At 37.9% G+C, this 19,868-nt stretch overlaps 1 protein-coding gene and 1 non-coding gene across 7 annotated transcripts in view; one reads left to right on the plus strand and one right to left on the minus strand.

Moving 5' to 3' along the window:
- Positions 1-19,868, minus strand: part of FRYL (FRY like transcription coactivator) — a 290,359-nt gene that overhangs the window by 169,004 nt on the left and 101,487 nt on the right. The window lies entirely within an intron of this gene.
- LOC136407329 (U6 spliceosomal RNA) lies at positions 13,802-13,904 on the plus strand. The gene has a single exon (XR_010751877.1). It is a non-coding gene; the product is annotated as a U6 spliceosomal RNA (small nuclear RNA).

A 19,868-nucleotide genomic window follows, 5' to 3' on the forward strand; every position in this document is an offset into this window, starting at 1 on the left:
CTAAGCTTTATCTTAGCTGCAAGCCCATTTACCAGAACTTAACTAAGCATGGAGTATACAAAGAACACAGTCCCTCTTGCCCTCTAAGAGCTTATACTCAAGTATCAGAGAAAGACATGGACAGGGCTGAGTGTAATGAGACAATGATGTTTCGAGTGAAGAACACAACAGATGAAACATTAAGTATCTGGCTGACTCAAGAAAGGTGAGTTCAAATTCACTGTGAAGCCGACAAAGGGGTGGGGGTGCGTTCTAGGCAAAAGGCAACAGCAAAAACAAAGGCACAAGTAAGGAGATTGACAAGTGAGCAGAGGCTCCATAGATATGAACAGCTTCATCCACAGGGAAAGGCTAAGGAAGGAGGGAGCGCTGAGCAAGGGTGTGTACAAGGGACTCTAGGCAGCAATGGGGAAGATGCAAACAGAACAAAAGGAAACGATGGCCATAATCCAGGTGACTAACAAAGAGAGGACTGAGCTAAGGAAAGTGACTGTGGCAACAGAAGGCAGGAGAGACTAACAACCTTTAGAAGGTAGAATGGCAAGTCTCAGTAAATCAGTAAGAGGCATGGCGTACGGGTGAGAGAGGGTTGTTTCAACCACCCCCTGGTTTCTGGCTCAGGAGACTGTAGATGGCACTACAGCCTGCCACCATGGGGAACATCTTTCATTCAAAACAAAGCTCAGATAAATTCCTTTCCCTCTAAGTCTTTTCTCTGCCCTTGTGGTTCAGTAGGACCCCTTCCATCTCTGTATCCCGTTCTTTTCCTGTGTAACAATCATTCCGTAAATCATAACACAATGCAATATCTTTCATTTAACTTTTTTACTGTTACCTTATCCTGTATATTTACTCTCTGACTAAACTAGAAGCTCCTTATGAGCAAAGATCACATCTCTTCTTAATAAGTATATGCTCAATAAACACAGGCTGATTCAAGTGCTGCTGTCATGAAAACATAACTGCTGTTCTAAGCTAGGATCTTTAACCTGTTTTATCCTTTCTCTTTTTTAAATACAACAGGGCTAAGTGAAGACAGAAAAAGGGGCATCCACCAATGACAGTGAGATAAAAAGATTCTCCCACGCTCCAGGGCTGGGCAGCAGACATGGTTTGGGTCTTCATGAATAATGAGACTTGTCATTTATTTTTATATCAACCTATTGCTTTACAACTGTAAAAGCCTCCAAAGAGATTTGTCCAATGAATACCCAAGGGCAATGGAATGCCCACAAACTGAATCATTGTATTACTAACAACAAAAGTTTTACAAACCTCTGTTTTTGGTTTACTCTTAGATTTAGGAAGTTAAGATTGCATGAGATTTGGCTGTAGCTGGTTTCTGGGTTCAGGCAATGACATATAGAAATGTTTAAGCTTTGCCCAGTGGCTCAGTGTATAAAGCATTGATCCAGCATGCCAGTGGTCACGGTTCTGACCCCTGATCAGGGCACCTATAAGAAGCAATCAAGGAGGACACAACCAAATGGAACAACTAAATGAAACAATGAGTTGATGCCTCTCTCTTTATCTCTCCCCTTAAATCAATGGGAAAAAATTTTTTTTAAAGAAATAAAGAAGTTTAAATGGTCACAAAATAACCACAAAGTTCACAAGTATCTAAGCAAACTAAGTTTTTACTAGACAAGCTGCTGTGATATAAACTAGTATAGTGTCCATCTATAAGAACCCATTTAATTACAGCTTCATTCTCACTATAAAAGTGTATAACTATTTTTCAAAAAATATATGGTAAGGATGAAGAAATGAGAGAAGGAGGGGTGGAGAGGAGAGTAAGATAGAAATGATGCTCGAGTTTACTTGATTAAAATTGTATTTTATATTAACCTTTTAAATAGTAAAAGTAATTTAAATTAGTAATTAAAATTCTCTCAATATTTTAACTATGTATATTTACTTAGAAACTTTTCTAGAACTAATATAATTTTTTGTCATCTGGCACAACAATGTCTCCATATGGAAGAATTACTTACAGTTCAAAAATAAAAGATTGTAAATGCAGTATATTTGGCATAATACAAATCTCCTCAAATTATACTCTACAATGCTTTTCCTTAACAGGTTTTCTCCCCCATATCAATGTTTGGTATTTTATATTATTTGCTTACAAAACAAAACTACGCTAAATAGATACTTTGGTACAGAGTTAACAGAAAATAATAATAAATTGAGTCCCTCATATTTTATTCATTAGTTTGCTCAGGCCCCAGCAGCACAGTTGGGAGCAAGAATAACTGGGTTCTAATTCCAGTTCTTTGCCACCACATGACCTTGCAAAAGTCATATTTTTTTAATATACTTTAGTTTTCTTTGGGCAAAAGAGATATTATAACAGAATTATTGCTTGCTTACTTCATTAGTTTTATATCATATTATTAAGATAATTTTAGCAAAAGAAAACTGATTATGTATGGTAATAAATAATTTCTAGAAGTGCTTTGAGATCTTCAGAGAAAAGTACCATTGGAAAATACTGGAGAGACTGAACAAAATCAATGAGTCTGACAAACCCACATATTAGGAAGGGAGTTATGAACACAATAATAGCTCAATGACAGTTTTACTGACTTACTTTAACTTTGAAATCTAAGTATATCATCCTAATTTTTCTTTTTCAGAAAATTTATCACATATGGAAATTACTCATTGTAACTTCAATGACAGGAAGACGGTAAAGTTAGGGCCATTATATTAAATTGTCTGATGACTTAGGGTAGCCAATACTGCTTCCACAGGCATTCTGTGCTAACAGAACTGTGGAATAGTACCGGAATCCGATAACCCTGCAGAGATCAGAGTCTATCTGTCATCATTTCCCCATTTCTGACCAATTGAGAGAAAGTTTGCCGGGATGATACACATTAACAAAAACGCCAAGGCCGGTCGAAGAACATTTAACTACCAATATTAAAACTGCCCGGGTATGCACATCTAGATTTTCGATTGATCTTACTGATTATCATTCAAGAAAATATTCCTCGACGTGGATTGGTTTCAAGAATGAACATGCAAGGAACGGCACTGATCAAACCTCAGCGTTTCTCCCATGTAGGCAGATATACTTACAGCTGCAGCTCCAGGACTTTAATAAGGACTTTATGCTAATTTCGAAAAATACAGAATCCTGTAGACTCAACATTGTTTCAACTGGCTGTAACACAGCAGCAGCAGCAGCAGCAGCAGCAGCAGCAGCGGAGGCAGCGGCGGATTTGTTGAGCTACCTCCCTGAGCCGCTGTCCCTTCTCCTCTCACAGGCAGCAGAGTTCTGACCCACAGTGCCTTGGCTTCATTACCATGCAGTCTCGCAGTGACGCACAACTATAGTGGAACGCTGCTGAATGCAGATGAACTATCACATTGAATAAAAGCTTGCAAGTTTATTGTAAGTGCCCTGAAGGACATCCTCACCTTTCTTTACGTAGACATACACGTGGCCGCAGTGATCTCTGTTTATGTTCCTGTTACCAGTTTTGATGAGCTGTCTCAGCTGCTTTCAGAGGAGTCCCTCGTGCTAGTAAACAGACAAGGGTAGAGCTCTGCCCTTGGGTGCCAACTTTTCTCACTAGCGAAGGGCCTTAGAAATAAAAAAAATGAATTCGGATCTAACATAAGGTCTTTATATCTCTTCCTGTAATAGCTGACCAAAAGAAAACAAAAATTGGTGGTATTTTTCCCACTCCACTATCACTTTTCTCTGGGTGGTTCTAGTAGTAAATTCTCTCCAGCCCTCCACACACCCAGACAGTAAGCAGCAACTTTCTCAGCTTATATGAGGCCGGGTCCACCGCCTCACAGCCCACCAGAGAGAGCGCCAGCTAATGAAACGGAAAGATGATGTAATGAACACCGTGCCTGAGCCTCCACCAGCTCTCCAAAACTGCTCAGCTCAGGGCAAAGTTTCCTCTGCTGCATGCAACTTAATCAAAATAGAGAACTCCATTAGAATAATGGCATTATTTTTACAACAGGGTCTTCTGTTCCTAATATAGCACAAAATGCCTCTGAAAAAATCTTAGAATATAAACAAATAGCAAGAAATCCTCTGGTCAAATAAAATGCACATTTTTAAAACTACACAAACTTTAAAAAATGAAAACTGACATTATTAAAAGCATAACTGCTGTTCAAAATACTAGAAAAATTTCAAAATCAAACCCAACAAGTAATATTTTATGTTAACAGCAGAAGAAAAATGCTTTGACCTCATAATTGGTTTACCGTTACTTTGAAGGTCAATAAGGCATGTGTTTTTCCATATGTAACATACTTTTGTATTGACCCATACACTAATGTATAGTATACCACAAAAAAATAATAAATTTAAGCCCTAGCCAGTTTGCTCAGTGGATAGAGTGTTGGCTCAGCATATATACATCCCAGGTTTGACTCCTGGTCAGGAAACACAGGAGAAGCAACCATCTGCTTCTGTCCCCTCCTCTTTCTCCCTCTTCTCCCTCTTCCCTTCCCACAGCCTGTGGCTCAATTGGTTCAAGAATCAGCTGGGGCACTGAGGATAGCTCACTGGTACGAGTGTTAGACTCAGGCACTAAAAATAGCTCAGCTGATGCCTGCATCGACCCCAGACGGAGGTTGCCAGGTGAATCCTGGTTGTGTAGTAAGGTACCAAAAAGCTACAAAATTAATATTAATATTCTAGGAGGAAAGGTCAGGTTTTCCTGTCCCGTCCTTCCTTTGGGGCGGGTAGGGAGAAGAATGTAGATGTTTCTGGCTTGCAAGAGCAATGGGTCATTTAGTTTTAAACCTAAAATAAAGGTTAACTAAGAAATTTCTTCTCTTTCAATGGGAGACAGAATTTACATACCACCTTACATTGATTGTAGTTCTTCCCCCCTTCCTGGAATCCTGAGAGTAACATACCTCTATGTTAGGGAAGATGAACCCTGAACAATTGTAAATATTTTTGATTGTGTTACCTTGAAAGTCTTAATGTTCTTGTGTATCCCCTAAACAAATGTTGTAAGCTTGTGCCATGATGTCACGCTCTCCCCAGCCCGTGTGTGATCAAGGGTATATATAACCAGCCTCTGAGATGTATTTGGCGCACATGATTTGGGTCTGCAAATGCCCCGTGTCAGCCATATGTGGCTGGAATAGTTAATAAATTTTCTCCTTTAATAAAACCCTTCAAAATTCATCTGGACTTGGTGTCTCTACATAAACCCACAGAAGTGAGGTACAGTACCTTTCAGCATCTGGGGTATGGTACTTTACAACAGTTGGAGCTCATATAGGAATGTGTTTATCTCCCCTCCTCTCACTTAAAAAGATAATAATAACTAAACTCGGTGATCAAAGTCATAACTAAATAAATTTATTCATAGCTGAATGGCTCAGCACTGTATTAAAATTAAAAGAATATTCTTCCATACACAAATATCATACACTAAGGGAAAATGAGAATCATATTTATTAAGACATATTCAGCAATAACAGTACTGTACTACTGGGAATGTTATTTAAAGCTTATGTTTCTTCAGAATAGTCCAAGAAATTTGGAATAAGTCTAAGCCATTCCTATTCTTAAACAGGCCCAAAATCTAAATTCAAACCAGGCTAACCACAGAGAATCCCAATAACCCAATACTATTGTTTGAAAATGCCTTCTTGATCAGAGACATTTCAGAATCAGTTAAGAGCAAGGTTTCCAGTGAAACACAAATGCTTCAAGGTATTAACATGAACAAAGGACATTCCACAGACCAAAAACATTACCTATTATCCTATTCAATAACAATGTATGTCAACAAACAAAAGGCTCTGGGTTGTACACAAAACAATATCATTTTTCTTTTTCACTAAAGTATTCTCCAAAGTGATTTGATAATACAGTTCTCTTTTCATCAAACAGCTGTTAGCAGATAAGGGGTGTAAGCTGACCTAGACCCGTACAAACTACACCATTAAATGCCAAGACTCGTAACTGAACCATGTCAGCAAGCAAACAGGGGGCATATACCTACATATTTTGCCACATATTTTTCTACCCCTGGGGAGCTAAGCCTATAAGCCTCATACAAATTTTAAAAGCTACTCAATACTATTTGGCTATAATTGTATGGTATTTTTCCCCGCTGAGAAAGAAGGAAGGGGCCGGAGCCACAAAGTGTGGGACAGTAAAGGCTTTATTGAGTACAACACTTCCCGCCCGACGAGGTTCCCTGGTCCCGAGGACAGAGGCTAGGGAAGTCAAATAGGGTGACCCACGTGGAGGATACTTAAAGGGTCTCTAGGGTGGTCGAGCTAATATGATGTGGTGAAATCTCACTGGCTGACAGACAGTCACTTTATTCCAGAGGGCTCCTGGGAAGTTTATTTTGGCGCCTCTGGATGTGGGCAGTTCTAGCCAAGTTCCCAGGTCTGGTGTCTCACGTAATCTTTCCCTTTGCCCACCACCCTACAATAATGTCCCACCAAAGTAACAAGGCTCATTCCTAGTAAACCTTTTCATAAACTTTATGAAGCAAAATTGTTTTACAGAAAAGTAGAGCAGGGGTCCCCAAACTACGGCCCCCTGAGGCCATTTATCCGGCCCCTGCCGCATTTCCAGGAGGGGCACCTCTTTCACTGGTGGTGAGAGGAGCATGGTTCCCATTGAAATACTGGTCAGTTTGTTAATTTAAATTTACTTGTTCTTTATTTTAAATATTGTATTTGTTCCTGTTTTGTTTTTTTACTTTAAAATAAGATATGTGCAGTGTGCATAGGGATTTGTTCATAGTTTTTTTTATAGTCCGGCCCTCCAACGGTCTGAGGGACAGTGAACTGGCCTCCTATGTAAAAAGTTTGGGGACCCCTGCAGTAGAGTATAATAACTTGGTGTGGGGGAGGGAGACTTAAATAATAGATGATGTTCTCATAACCTTAAAAATAGCATTTTCTTCTGCTCAAGTTTTGTTTACATGGATCGAAAATAAATAAATCAGAACTTCAAGTTTTTGCTATATTTAATCAGCCTGTTACTATGTGAATACGGCCAATGCAAATCAACAGTTTCTGTGGAACACAGATGTATAAAATTAATTTCAGGGCTTATTTTGGAAGTTACATTTTACAAACACTAGGACTTCCTTTGTAGATCGAACAAGGGTTAGTGAAAATGGCCCTTCCCATTTATATGGAAAATAACCAATAGGCCCATGTAAGCATAGCCTGGGCTCCAAACTTTATTCTTTAATAAAATAAGCAATGGTATTATTCCAACTATTAATCACAACTGTAACAAAGGTTAATGAAAAAGAATTTGTTTTGTAATCCTTACTAAACTTTTTAAACCCTTATTAAACTTTTATCACCTAAATCGCTAAAGAGTTATTCAGAAGAACTACATATCCACCCAACAATCCTTTGAGAAGACCAAGGCAGAGGCCCACTGTATTTTTAATGCTTTTTTAATCTCTCAATCACTAGTCATTTTTAATTACACAAATACTAATATTCCTATCATTCTTCAAGTGAGTTCTCTGTCCTTACCTTATCGACTAATAACAGAACCACACGGCCTAGAGCAGTGGTCAGCAAACTCATTAGTCAATAGAGCCAAATATCAACAGTATGACGATTGAAATTTCTTTTGAGAGCCAAATTTTTTAAACTTACACTATATAGGTAGGTACATTGTTATTACTTAATTAGGGTGGAGTACACTTTGTGGAAGAGCCACACTCAATGTGGCTCATGAGCTGTGGTTTGCTGACGACTGGCCTAGAGCATATTGCAAGCTTGCCAGGAAAACAGTCAAATGTCAGTCTTCTATGTTATTCTTTCTATAAATTCAAAATTCTTCAAGTGGTAGCATACATATATTTTGGTCTCATTACCATAAAAAAAATAGCTGCAGAAATCATTGTTCAATGCCACATCCTTGGCAAAGCACAAAAATCAATCTGGAATAATTTCCTTCAGCTATGCTCCTCTACACACACCTTTTAGGTTATTATATATTTAAAAATGCTTTTAAGACAAGGTTTGGAATATATTAAAGGCATTTGCGATGTCAATGGCATCAGCCTCAGCTGAGGTCCCCTTGGCAGGGCCAGACACTGGAAAACACTGGGTACAGAAGATGAGCTGGCAACTCCCTTGCCCTCAAGGAGTCAGAAAGTGGACTTCCCTCTTTCCTTCAACCAATTTCCATTTAATTCTAAACTCTTTCACTGGCATATTAAGGATTTATGGAATGCGTTACCTGCTTACCTGCTTTATATTTATATTTCTATGTAGAAGGTAGATAGAGATATACCTTCTGATACACACACACACACACACACACACACACACACAGTGTATACAAGGAAAATGTCTCAGTAAATCCTTAAAAAAAATTGCCCTTAGATAGGATCTGAACAAAATGTTACCTGATATGTAATAAAGAGTGGATTTAAACTAAAATATCATAAAATACAATTTGGTGGAATGTAATGTTCCACTTACTCAAAGAAAATAAAAACTTCAATTATTAACATTCTTAGGAAGAGGGCAAATATATGGATTATTACTAAGATTAACACCTTTATAAATTGCCTCAGATATTATTAAATTGGAATAAACAGTTAACAATCATAATATGGAAAGAATAGGAACTTGGCAAGTTTTTCCATATGAAATGTCAACTACCCTATCACTGCTAGAACTTTCGACAGCCTCCATGGATTTCAACCTCTTCAAAAAGTCTTCACCTTTTCTGGAGTTTAGGAAAGAGACTAAAAGGTTTTAGGAATGAAAGATGGCCTCAGGTGTGTTAGGTAATTAACACCATACATAAAATACAAAAAAGAAAATGGTTGCAAAAATCACTGTATTATTTTATTTTGAAACCTCATTAAACAATGCGACAAAACATTAACAGTAATTCTAATGTACTTCTTTATTCAGGGGTGGGCAAAAGGTGTCTTACAGTTGTTCATATGGAAAATAACATAATAATTAATAAATCATAATATAATAAATTTTAATGTACTCAAGGCTGTAAACCTACATTTGCCCATCCTCTATATTTCCCAAGTTTTCCACAACAAACTTCATGTTTTTAAACTTCATTACAGAATGAAAGCAGGTTCCCTAGAGAAATGGCTGATTCTAGGACTAAAGCACATGATAACCCATCCTGTAGGGCCAAAAGTATGAAAGAACCAAGGCTGTAACAATTTGAGCTACAAAATAAATAATGTAGTTTTGGAACATAATCCAAACTATAAATTAAGTACCCATGAATCTACACTGATATAGTTAATGATTATATACATAAGTAAGAAGAGATAAATTCTCACGGTAAACAGAAGAGTTTACCTAGCAGGACTGATTGGTATCCTGTGAAAGTTCTGCTTACAAGATCAGCCTTTGGCTAGCATCTAAGAATTTAGATTTCAGGAGGGCCCCACCATTCGCAGAACTGGTAAGAGTGGCTCACACTATTCTATGCCTCAATTATTGGCATAAAAAATATAATTTATGCTAAACACCTGCTTTCATCCAGGGAGTCTAAAATTTGGGAATGTCCCAAGCAGTGGTACCCATGTGATCGGCCCCATTAAATATCCTGGGCACTGACTCTCTAATGAGCTCTCCTGGTTAGTAACATTTCACCTATGATGTAATTCACCACTGGACAATCAATTGCCTCCTCTATGATGCTACTGGGAGACACTCTGAAGGCTTGTGCCTGGTTTCCCCTGGATTTCATCCCATGCACCTTTTCACTTTGCTAATTTTGCTTAGTATCCTTCTGCTGTACTTAGTCACAGCTGTGAGTACAACTCTACATTGTTTCCCTGAGTCCTTCTAGCAGATCATTAAATGTGAGAATGGTCTTGGGGACCCCTGACAATTTCAAATAATTTATGTAGATATTTCAAACTCCAAAAAGAGGAGCATTATAATCCTAAAAAGTGTGAGCTACACTCAGTCACTTTCTTCCAAAGAGTACAATATAAAAAGTAGAGGGAAAGAGGAATTTTACTGTGGAGAAACCTGACAAATGCTACTTTAGCCAGGATATCAAGGTTAAATTCATCAGTGTTAAGTGAAGAGTATATATTCTTACCTAGTATGATGAAAATATCACTTTAACTCTGTGTTCTTCCTTCCAAAACCTATAACCCTAGTCTAACCATGAAGAACAAAAAAAGTCACATAGACCCAAACTGAACCGTCTAAAAATATCCCACAATACTCCTCAACACTATCAAAGTCATCAAAAACAAAGAAATTCTGAGAAACTACTATAGTTGACTCCCCAGGGCACTCTGTAGATACTCTAGAACAGGGGTCCCCAAACTACGGCCCGTGGGCCACATGCGGCCCCCTGAGGCCATTTATCCAGCCCCCACCGCACTTCCAGAAGGGGCACCTCTTTCATTGGTGGTGAGTGAGAGGAGCACATTGACCATCTCATTAGCCAAAAGCAGGCCCATAGTTCCCATTGAAATACTGGTCAGTTTGTTGATTTAAATTTACTTGTTCTTTATTTTAAATATTGTATTTGTTCCCGTTTTGTTTTTTTACTTTAAAATAAGATATGTGCAGTGTGCACAGGGATTTGTTCATAGTTTTTTTTATAGTCCGGCCCTCCGACGGTCTGAGGGACAGTGAACTGGCCCCCTGTGTAAAAAGTTTGGGGACCCCTGCTCTAGAAGGACCATGCCTTACTAATGGGCTAATGGTTACTTTAAACCAGGGGTCCCCAAACTTTTTACACAGGGGGCCAGTTCACTGCCCCTTAGACCGTCGGAGGGCCGGACTATAAAACAAACTATGAACAAATCCCTGTGCACACTGCACATATTTTATTTTAAAGTAAAAAAAAAAATAAAACAAAATGGGAACAAATACAATATTTAAAATAAAGAACAAGTAAATTTAAATCAACAAACTGACCAGTATTTCAATGAGAACTATGCTCCTCTTACTGACCACCAATGAAAGAGGTGCCCCTTCCGGAAGTGCGGCGGGGGCCGGATAAATGGACTCAGCGGGCTGCATGCGGCCCGCGGGCCGTAGTTTGGGGACCCCTGCTTTAAACCCTTCTTAACATAGCTTCAAAATATTCAAAGCAAGCCTCAAAAGATCAAGATGTCAGTAATTATCTTCCAGAAGAAAGAACACCACTTTAAAAGAAGGTAACAAAATGGAACATTTACAATGTCTAGCATCCAATAAAAAATTACTAAATGTGTCAAGAAGTAGGAAAATTTGACTCATAAAATTAGCCAGTTGAGCAGATCTAGAAATGGCAGAGATAATAGAATTAAGCATATGAGCTCTTCAAAGCTATTATATATAGTTTCAAGAATTTCAATGAAAAAATAAATTATATAAAAATAGATTCAAATAGAACTTTGCAAGATAAAATATACAATATCTAAAACAATAAATTCACTGGATGGGACCAAAAGAAGATTAAGATTCCACAGAAGAAAAGATTAATAGACTTGGAGGAATGGAAACAGTAACTCACCAAAGTCAAGCATAGATGACAAAAGAATGAAAAAATGCACCAAGCCTCACTGACCTTTGGAGCAACATCAAATGGTCTAATGCATAATTGGAATCTCAGAGAAGTAAACAGAAAATACTATCTGATGAAATAATGACCGGAATTCTTAAAAACTTGGTGAAGACTATAAACGCACAAATTTAAATCTCTCATCAAACCTCAAGCAAGAATACACATACCAAAAACACATGCCAAGGCATGCCATATTCAAATTACTGAAAACAAATGAGAAAAGTAAAATTTTTTTAGTTGTTGTTAGTTATTCATTTTAGAGAGGAGAGAGTGAGAGAGAGAGAAAGAGAGGATGAGCAGGAAGCTTCAACTCCCATAAGTGCTTTAGACAAGACAAGTGCAGGGTTTTGAACCAGCAACCTCAGCATTCCAGGTTGAGGCTTTATCCACTGCGCCACCACAGGTCAGGCCGAAAAATAAAATCTTAAAAGCAGTAAAAAAAAAAAAAAAAGACACATTACATACAAAGAAACAAAGAAAAGTGAACACAAATGCTTCATCTGAAACTATACAAGGCAGTTGGCATGACATCACTAAAAAGCTTAAAAATATATAATACTGGTGACGTATAATTCTACATCCAATGGAAATATCACAAGCAACAAACTTTTTTTTTCAGTTATTTTTTATTTTATTTTATTTTTTTCTGAAGTTGGAAATGGGGAGGCAGTCAGACAGACTACCTCATGCGCCCGACTGGGATCCACCCGGCACGCCCACCAGGGGGCGATGCTCTGCCCATCTTGGGGCGTTGCTCTGCCACAATCAGAGCCATTCTAGGATTCAGAGCCTGAGGCAGAGGCCGCAGAGCCATCCTCAGCGCCCGTGCAAACTTTGCTCCAATGGAGCCTTGGCTGTGGGAGGGGAAGATAGAGACAGAGAGGAAGGAGAGGGAGAGGGGTGGAGAAGCAGATGGGCGCTTCTCCTGTGTGCCCTGGCCGGGAATTTTACCCGGGACTCCTGCACGCCAGGCCAATGCTCTACCACTGAGCAAACCAGCCAGCGCCAACAAACTTTTTCAAGACAGACAAAAGTTGACAGAATTTATCTGCACACAAAAGACATTACAGAAAGCACTTCAGGAAGAAGAGTATACCAGATGGAAACCTGAATTCATACAAATGATGAAGAGTGCCAGAAAAGGCAGATTTGCAGGTAAAAAAAAAAAGACATTTTATATCTTATTTTATTTTATTTTATTTTATTTTTTAATTTTTTTTTATTTATTCATTTTTTTAGAGAGGAGAGAGAGAGGGAGAGAGAGGAGAGAGAGACAGAGAGAAGGGGGGAGGAGCTGGAAGCATCAACTCCCATATGTGCCTTGACCAGGCAAGCCCAGGGTTTCGAACCGGCGACCTCAGCGTTTCCAGGTCAACACTTTATCCACTGCGCCACCACAGGTCAGGCTATATCTTATTTTAAATTTTAAGTTAATTGACTGCTTATTGCAAAAGTGGTTTACAGTATACTGTCAGGTTTATCACATGCAGAAATAAAACATTTGATTACAACATCACAGAAAATGGAGAGGAGAAAGAGAAGTGTAAGATTTCAGGTCCTTACATTAAACATAAAATGTTATACTAGTATTTGAAAGTAAATGATGGAAAGTTGAAATTTATGTTGTAAACTCCAGAGCAATTAGTTTTTTAAAAAGAACATAATGAGCCAATAGTATGTAGAATAAATTGCATAATAAAAAAATACAATTAAAATTAATCCAAAAAAAAAAGAATGTGTCTCACGGTTAATTCAGGCAGTTAGAAGAATAGTATAAAAAAATACAATTAACCCAAAAGAAGGCAAGAAAAGAAAGGAAAAAAGAAAATACAACAGACAGGACAACAGGAAACAATAGCAATTTAGATTTAAAGCCAATCATGTCACTAATTACATTAAATATAAATGGTCTAAACACTGTGTAGAGCATCACAGGAGGTACTAAAGGAGAATTCAGTGACTAAAACTTATCTCTCTGCCCTTGGGAGGGTTAGGACCCAATGGTGGAGATAAAGAATGCGAGATGTGAGTCCCCACATACATACACGCAAAAATAAAATTAGAAATTGTGATTAAGTGCTGTGAAGGCAATAAAGGGTGTATAATGACAGAGAAAACCTGCCAAGACCCTACTGACATAAAGTTATCAGGAATAGCCACTCTGAGGGAACAGTATCACATCTGAAATCTCTTCAGTAGTGGACCTTCTTCTGAAGAATAAATCTTTCTGCTTAACTTCAGAAAGGAAAATAGATTGTGCTCGCTTCAGCGGCATACATACTAACATTGGAAGAACACAGAGATTAGCATGGGCCCTGCACAATGATGACATGCAATTTGTGAAGCATTAAGAAAAAAGAAAAATTACAGTAATTAAAATCCAAGTTACTCTGGCTAACCAGGGTTACAACTCCAGACTCCTACCCATTTAGTCCTTCCACTTGCCTGAAGAAATTCGCAAAGAAACCGAGGTACCCACAATGCTCCACGAAATACTGAAATTGATAATCTAATGCTATGTAAGAGTTTTGAGCAGGAACAAGGCCAGACAGACTACTTAATTAATCAGTTAAAGAATGCACTGGAGAAAAATACAATAGGAGTCAATGGGTTCTTAAATTGCTACGGTGAGACATAATGACCAAAAAAAGTGAATAGTATAATTGGAATACTTCAGAAAAAGGCAATAAGGATGGGAATAAGAAGACAGATTCCAATTTTCCCTAATACATACTTCTTGATGTAATTGGCAACTTGATAGGCTAAGGTAAAAAAAAATAAAATAAAACCGGTAAGGCTGAATACTAACAAGTGACCCTTAGGCTTAGGTGGCTGCACGGCCAGTGCACTACACCTGAAGCAGCCAGGGGCAGGTACAGCAAGAAGAGCTCCAGCTAGCTAGTACATGCGGGGTGTAGGGCCAGAGAGAAGAGGAGGATGGAGGGACAGACAACCAACCCCACAAGCTTTCCAACTGTCTTCTCCAATGACGAGGGGCAAAAACTGAATTCCTTATTTTCAAGCACTTGCTAGCGAATAATAATCACAAATTAATGGCTTCAGCTGAACCTAAGAAAAATAAAACAACAAAAAGAGACAATATTTTAAATATAGCACTATGAAAAAAAACAAAAGAAATAAACAAGTGAGTAACGAGGGGAATCTGCTCCTAAAACGCTTGAACCAAAATTCCACCTAGACTTCTGAATAGAAAGGTTTCAGGTCATGTCCAAAGTAACTGCTTATTGCAGAAGTACATACTGAGTTTCTTAGTGGTTATAGCTATAAGTGGCTTCTAATAAAGGTCAGTTTTATATAAATGTCACAGATTGAACCAATGCATCAATATATTCACAAATTAGCAACATAAAGTACAGTAGCATTTTAACTAAGCTCTATAACTTAGGAGTGGTTGCCTATGCAGCAATTCCATGACATGTGTGTGCCGGAAGGTACAACTACTGTTACCTTCCTGACACAGGGTATTTATTAATAGCCCAATTGTTCATAGTTTTTAATTTAAGTTCTTTTTATATATTTCACACATAAAATTTTTAAAATTGCTCCCTCTGCTTAAAATGAAGCAGTCTAGACTCTATAATCATACTTTCTTCTTTGCCCTAACAAACCATACTAATTTGGTATCATTTGGCCCAGTTCTAAGATACTTATTTCTTGAATTAAAAAAAAAAAAAAAAAGCCTGCCGTTTCTGAATATATTAGAAATTGATTCTTGAGATCTAAAAAATGCAGAGATTCTAGAAATTGTTTTTAATTGTGAAATAATTTTGGAAGATACTGCTAATAAAAATTCAGATGTAAAATTTTCTATTCTAGTTATTGAATTTGTATTTTCACAACACACACAAAGTATATTCATTGCCCAAAAAGAAACTAGATGGTTAATACTAAAGTACCTTGATTGTCATGTTATACAGATATACTGGGAAGAATAGGGAATATGTACTATTGGGAAAGAGTAAGTAAAACTCTAGGAAACATGAACAGGATGAATGTAAAATGTACTGTCCAAAGCAGAACATTGTTTTAGCATGAAAATAGGAACTATTAACAACACGCCAGGATAGAGATGTAAACCAACAGCTGCCCAGGGTCACCTTACCTACGAGACACCCACCTCAAAGTGAAGGCCTACACTTGCCTCTTCTGCCAACACTTGCCTTTATGAATATTTCCTACATTGTCAGTAGCAGAATAAGTTTTCAATCTACTACAGGCATTTATTGTTAGAGCTACCTTGATAACACTACTAAAACAGTTTGAAAACAAAGGGGTGAGTCAACAAGACTGGAATAAAATGTAAAAGAAAAAGTCTGAATGAGAAAAGGAAGTGCCAAACTGCAGAGGCGATTAGCTGAAAGACAAAAATTACCCTCAGCAGGGACCGTGCCAGCAGCAGGGGGGAAAGAAGATGAAGAGCCTGTCCAGTAGAATTAAATGGGCCAGCCCAAAACACAGAAAAATGTTTATGTATGGCTAAACATAATCTTAGTGTACTGTATTTAAAGTAATTTGGAAGAACCTACCTTCAAAATCTCAAGTCTTTAAACCCCACTCTAAGCCTAGTAAATCAGAACCCATTTTTTAAAAATAAGATTTCCCAAGGTTATGACATATTTAAGCCCATTAAAGTTTAAGAAGAGCTAGTTTAAATTATGTTTATAAAAATATTATCTTATTTATGTCATTTTTAGCACACATCCATACTTAGTAAAAATAGAGACTAGGAAACTTCAAAAGCCTGAGAAATAAAGAGAAATTTTCTGTATCCTTATAAGAAGTTTTAGAGTTTTTTGAAGTTTTTCCCTATTGTAGACTAGAAATATATAACAGTTTATACTTCCTGAGAATGGCTTACCTAATCTTAAATCACTCTTTAGAAACAGAAAAATCTATCAAAAGTTTAAGTAAAAGAAGAATTTAGAATTTAGGTAAGGTGATAAAAATTTACATCTGTAATATTTACAGTTATTTTGGACTGTTATTTATCTTTAATAGTTTAAATGAATAAAGCAATATGGAATATTTGCCTTTCAGATACAGGCTTTAGAAAAATGTAATTCTAGCTTGAACTCAAAGGTCGCTGGCTTGAGCCCAAGGTCACTGGCTTGAGCAATGGGTCACTCGCTCTGCTGTAGCCCCCTGGTCAAGGCACATATTAGAAAGCAATCACTGAACAACTAAGGAGCTGCAACAAAGAACTGATGCTTCTCATCTCTCTCCCTTCCTATCTGTCCCTCTCTCTGACTCTGTTTGTGTCAAAAAAAAAAAAAAAAAAGAAAATGTAATTCTAAAAGACAAACACTGATCCTCACCTTTATCATCATCATTCTACAAAGAATCACCTGAGACTGTCTGGGTCACCTTTATAGCTAACTTATTCTTTTAAACAACAACAACAAAAGTGATTAGGTTTAATAAATTCGCAGGATGAGGTGATATAGATGGATGAAAGAGAGAGGGAGAGAGCCTAGAGGACAGTGAGTTCCATTGTGGAAAGGTCCACAAACAGAATGTATAAAAACCACCATTGCAGAATTCCGTATCAAGATATTAAGAGCCTGAAGGAGAGCAGACAGAGGGAAAGGGGATGATAGGCTGAGAGGATGGGACGAGAGCAGAAAAGCAAATCCTAGAGGGAAGGGGGGAGGGCGTTACCGGAAGGGGACAGCAGGATGTACTGGGGAACACGGGGGGGGCATGTATTCGGGGGGACACTAGGATCAATGTAAACACAATAAATCAATAATTTTTAAAAAAGCATACACAGTGCTTCCTCTGGCACTTTCTAGGGAAATTTTCACTATTTGTCTCTAAGAGATCTTGCACCATACCTGTCTAGTCATACACAGTTAGTATGAAATGCTTTTTTATTAAAGAATAAATTAAATCACTTTTTTTCTTTGTAAAAAAATAATAATAATCAGGGAAAAAAAGATATTAAGAGCATGGGGGAAATGTTATAAATCAACAATTATCTTTAAAGAATAAACCATCTGGCCTTCCACTGTCACAGAATCACAGATTTTTTAAACTGCAGAGACATTAAAGATCACATAACATTAAACCCCTTAAATTTTAGATGAGATGACAAGCCCAGGGAGGATAAGTGACATAGTTGGATCCCATATCAAATTAATAAATATTTATTAAACACTTATGACAGATAAAGCACTATGGTGTAGTGGATAAAGCACGGACCTGGAATGCTGAGGTTGCCGGTTCAAAACCCAGGGCTTGCCTGGTCAAGGCCCATACGAAAAAACAACTACTGCCTGAACAGGTGGTGATGCAGTAGATACAGCATTAGCCTGGGATGCTGAGGACCCAGGTTGCAAACCCCAAAGTCATCAGCTTAAGTGCAGGCTCATCTGGCTTGAGTGCAGGGTTGCGGGCTTGAGCAATGGATCATAGATATGACCCCATGGTCACTAGCTTGAATGCAAAGGTGGCTGGCTTCAAATCCAAAACGGCTGGCTTGGGCCCACAGTCGTTGGCTTGAGCAAGGAGTCACTGGCTCGGCTGGAGCTCCCCAGTCAAGAAAGCATTGAGAACAACCTATTCTCATAGCCTGCTATTACTATAAGCAAGCAATTAATGAACTAAGGTGCCATGACTATCAGTTGATGCTTCTTATCTCTCTCCCTTCTTGTCTGTCTAAAAAAAAAGATGAAGAAGCAACTACTACTACTACTATGAGTTGTCCTGCTCCTCTCACACTCCTCTCCCTTTCTTTCTCTCTCTTAAATCAATAAAATCTTTTAAAAACCCACTATCCCAACAGTTATAGAAAATACAAATAAGTATGAACATTTGACTCCTTCAAAGCCTCCATTTCCTAGTTCCCAGTTAAGTTACCTGCATGTAGCTCTCCAATGTTAGCAATATTCTCTTCCATATTATAGTTTAAGGGAGGGAACACTTTGGCCCTTGGGCCAAACCTAGTTCATCACCTGCTTTTGTAAATAAAGTTGTGCTGCAGCATGGCCACACACATTCATGTATCATCTGGGCTCCTTTTGCTCTATGAAGTCAGAGCTGAGTAGCTGTGACAGAGACCTGTGGCATGTAAAGCCAAAATATTTACTATCTGCCCCTTTACAGAAAATGTTTGCCAGCCTCTGTTCTAGATCATCATTTGCTCAACTTAAGGTTTGTTTGTTTTCTTTTTTCATTTGAAACTAATGGAAGGCTGGTTTTGCCTCAAGAACCAATGCCCTCTGAGCAATGTGCTATGTGGTTTTGAAGGAAAAGTCAGTGGGCTAAATATGGCAACTGACAGCCACTCTCAGGAACAAGTAAAAACTTGCTCTGGCACATTAAGGACCAGAACCAAATGACATACAACTCTAACATCTAACAAACATTTACTAACTGCTTACTAAATGCCTGCTATTGGGCTAAGCTCTCAGGATACCCGCATAAACAAGGCCAATTCAGTTCACAAAGAACTCACTATCTGGTAAAAGAAACACTTTTTATATTAAGTGAAATAGTAGGTAGAAGCTAGTAGACAATGAGCTACAGTCCTGATCAGAGAATAATGAACTGAGGTTGGGGGTAAGAGAAACTGTACAAACCCAAGAACAGTCACACGGAGATGTCTGTTCCCCCGCCGAGTCCCAGCTCCAGGAAGTCACCAGGATTGGAAGTTTATAGCTGTAGCTGCCTCAACTCCAAGGCCACTGTTTGTACATGGGTGGAGTTAACTTTTGGACTGTACATTGCTTCCTGAATTTCTTTTATAGAACAATTCTGTTGAACCTTTCTAGTATATTCCTTTCCTTACATTTTAAACTTACAGTTAGCTTTAGTCACCTTAACCTATGTTACTGTGCTTTCTCCCAAACTCACCTCTATTATTTTCTTTAGTGTCTTCCAATATAGACATTTTTATCATCTTATTCATCTTTTTACACATTTATTATTTCAGTATGTTGTGACTAATACTTATGTAGTTAAGTATTTTTCTTATTCCCCTCTTTTTTTCCAACTATTTTTTCTTAGATTTAACTCCTTCCTTTTGCTTCTTTTTTTTTTTTATAAATTTTTATTAATGTTAATGGGATGACATTAATAATTCAGGGTACATATATTCAAAGAAACATGTCTAGGTTATCTTGTCATTAAATTATGTTGCATACCCCTCACCCAGAGTCAGATTGTCCTCCGTCACCCTCTGTCTAGTTTTCTCTGTGCCCCTCCCCCTCCCCCTTTTGCTTCTTCAGTGAGAATAAGCAAGAGCAATAATTGAAAGTCAGCCATCAGGAAGGTAAGGTAACTAAAAATTAGAGCATGCCCA

The sequence above is a fragment of the Saccopteryx leptura genome, chromosome 5, assembly GCF_036850995.1.
Source record: "Saccopteryx leptura isolate mSacLep1 chromosome 5, mSacLep1_pri_phased_curated, whole genome shotgun sequence".
Classification (NCBI taxonomy): Eukaryota; Metazoa; Chordata; class Mammalia; order Chiroptera; family Emballonuridae; genus Saccopteryx; species Saccopteryx leptura.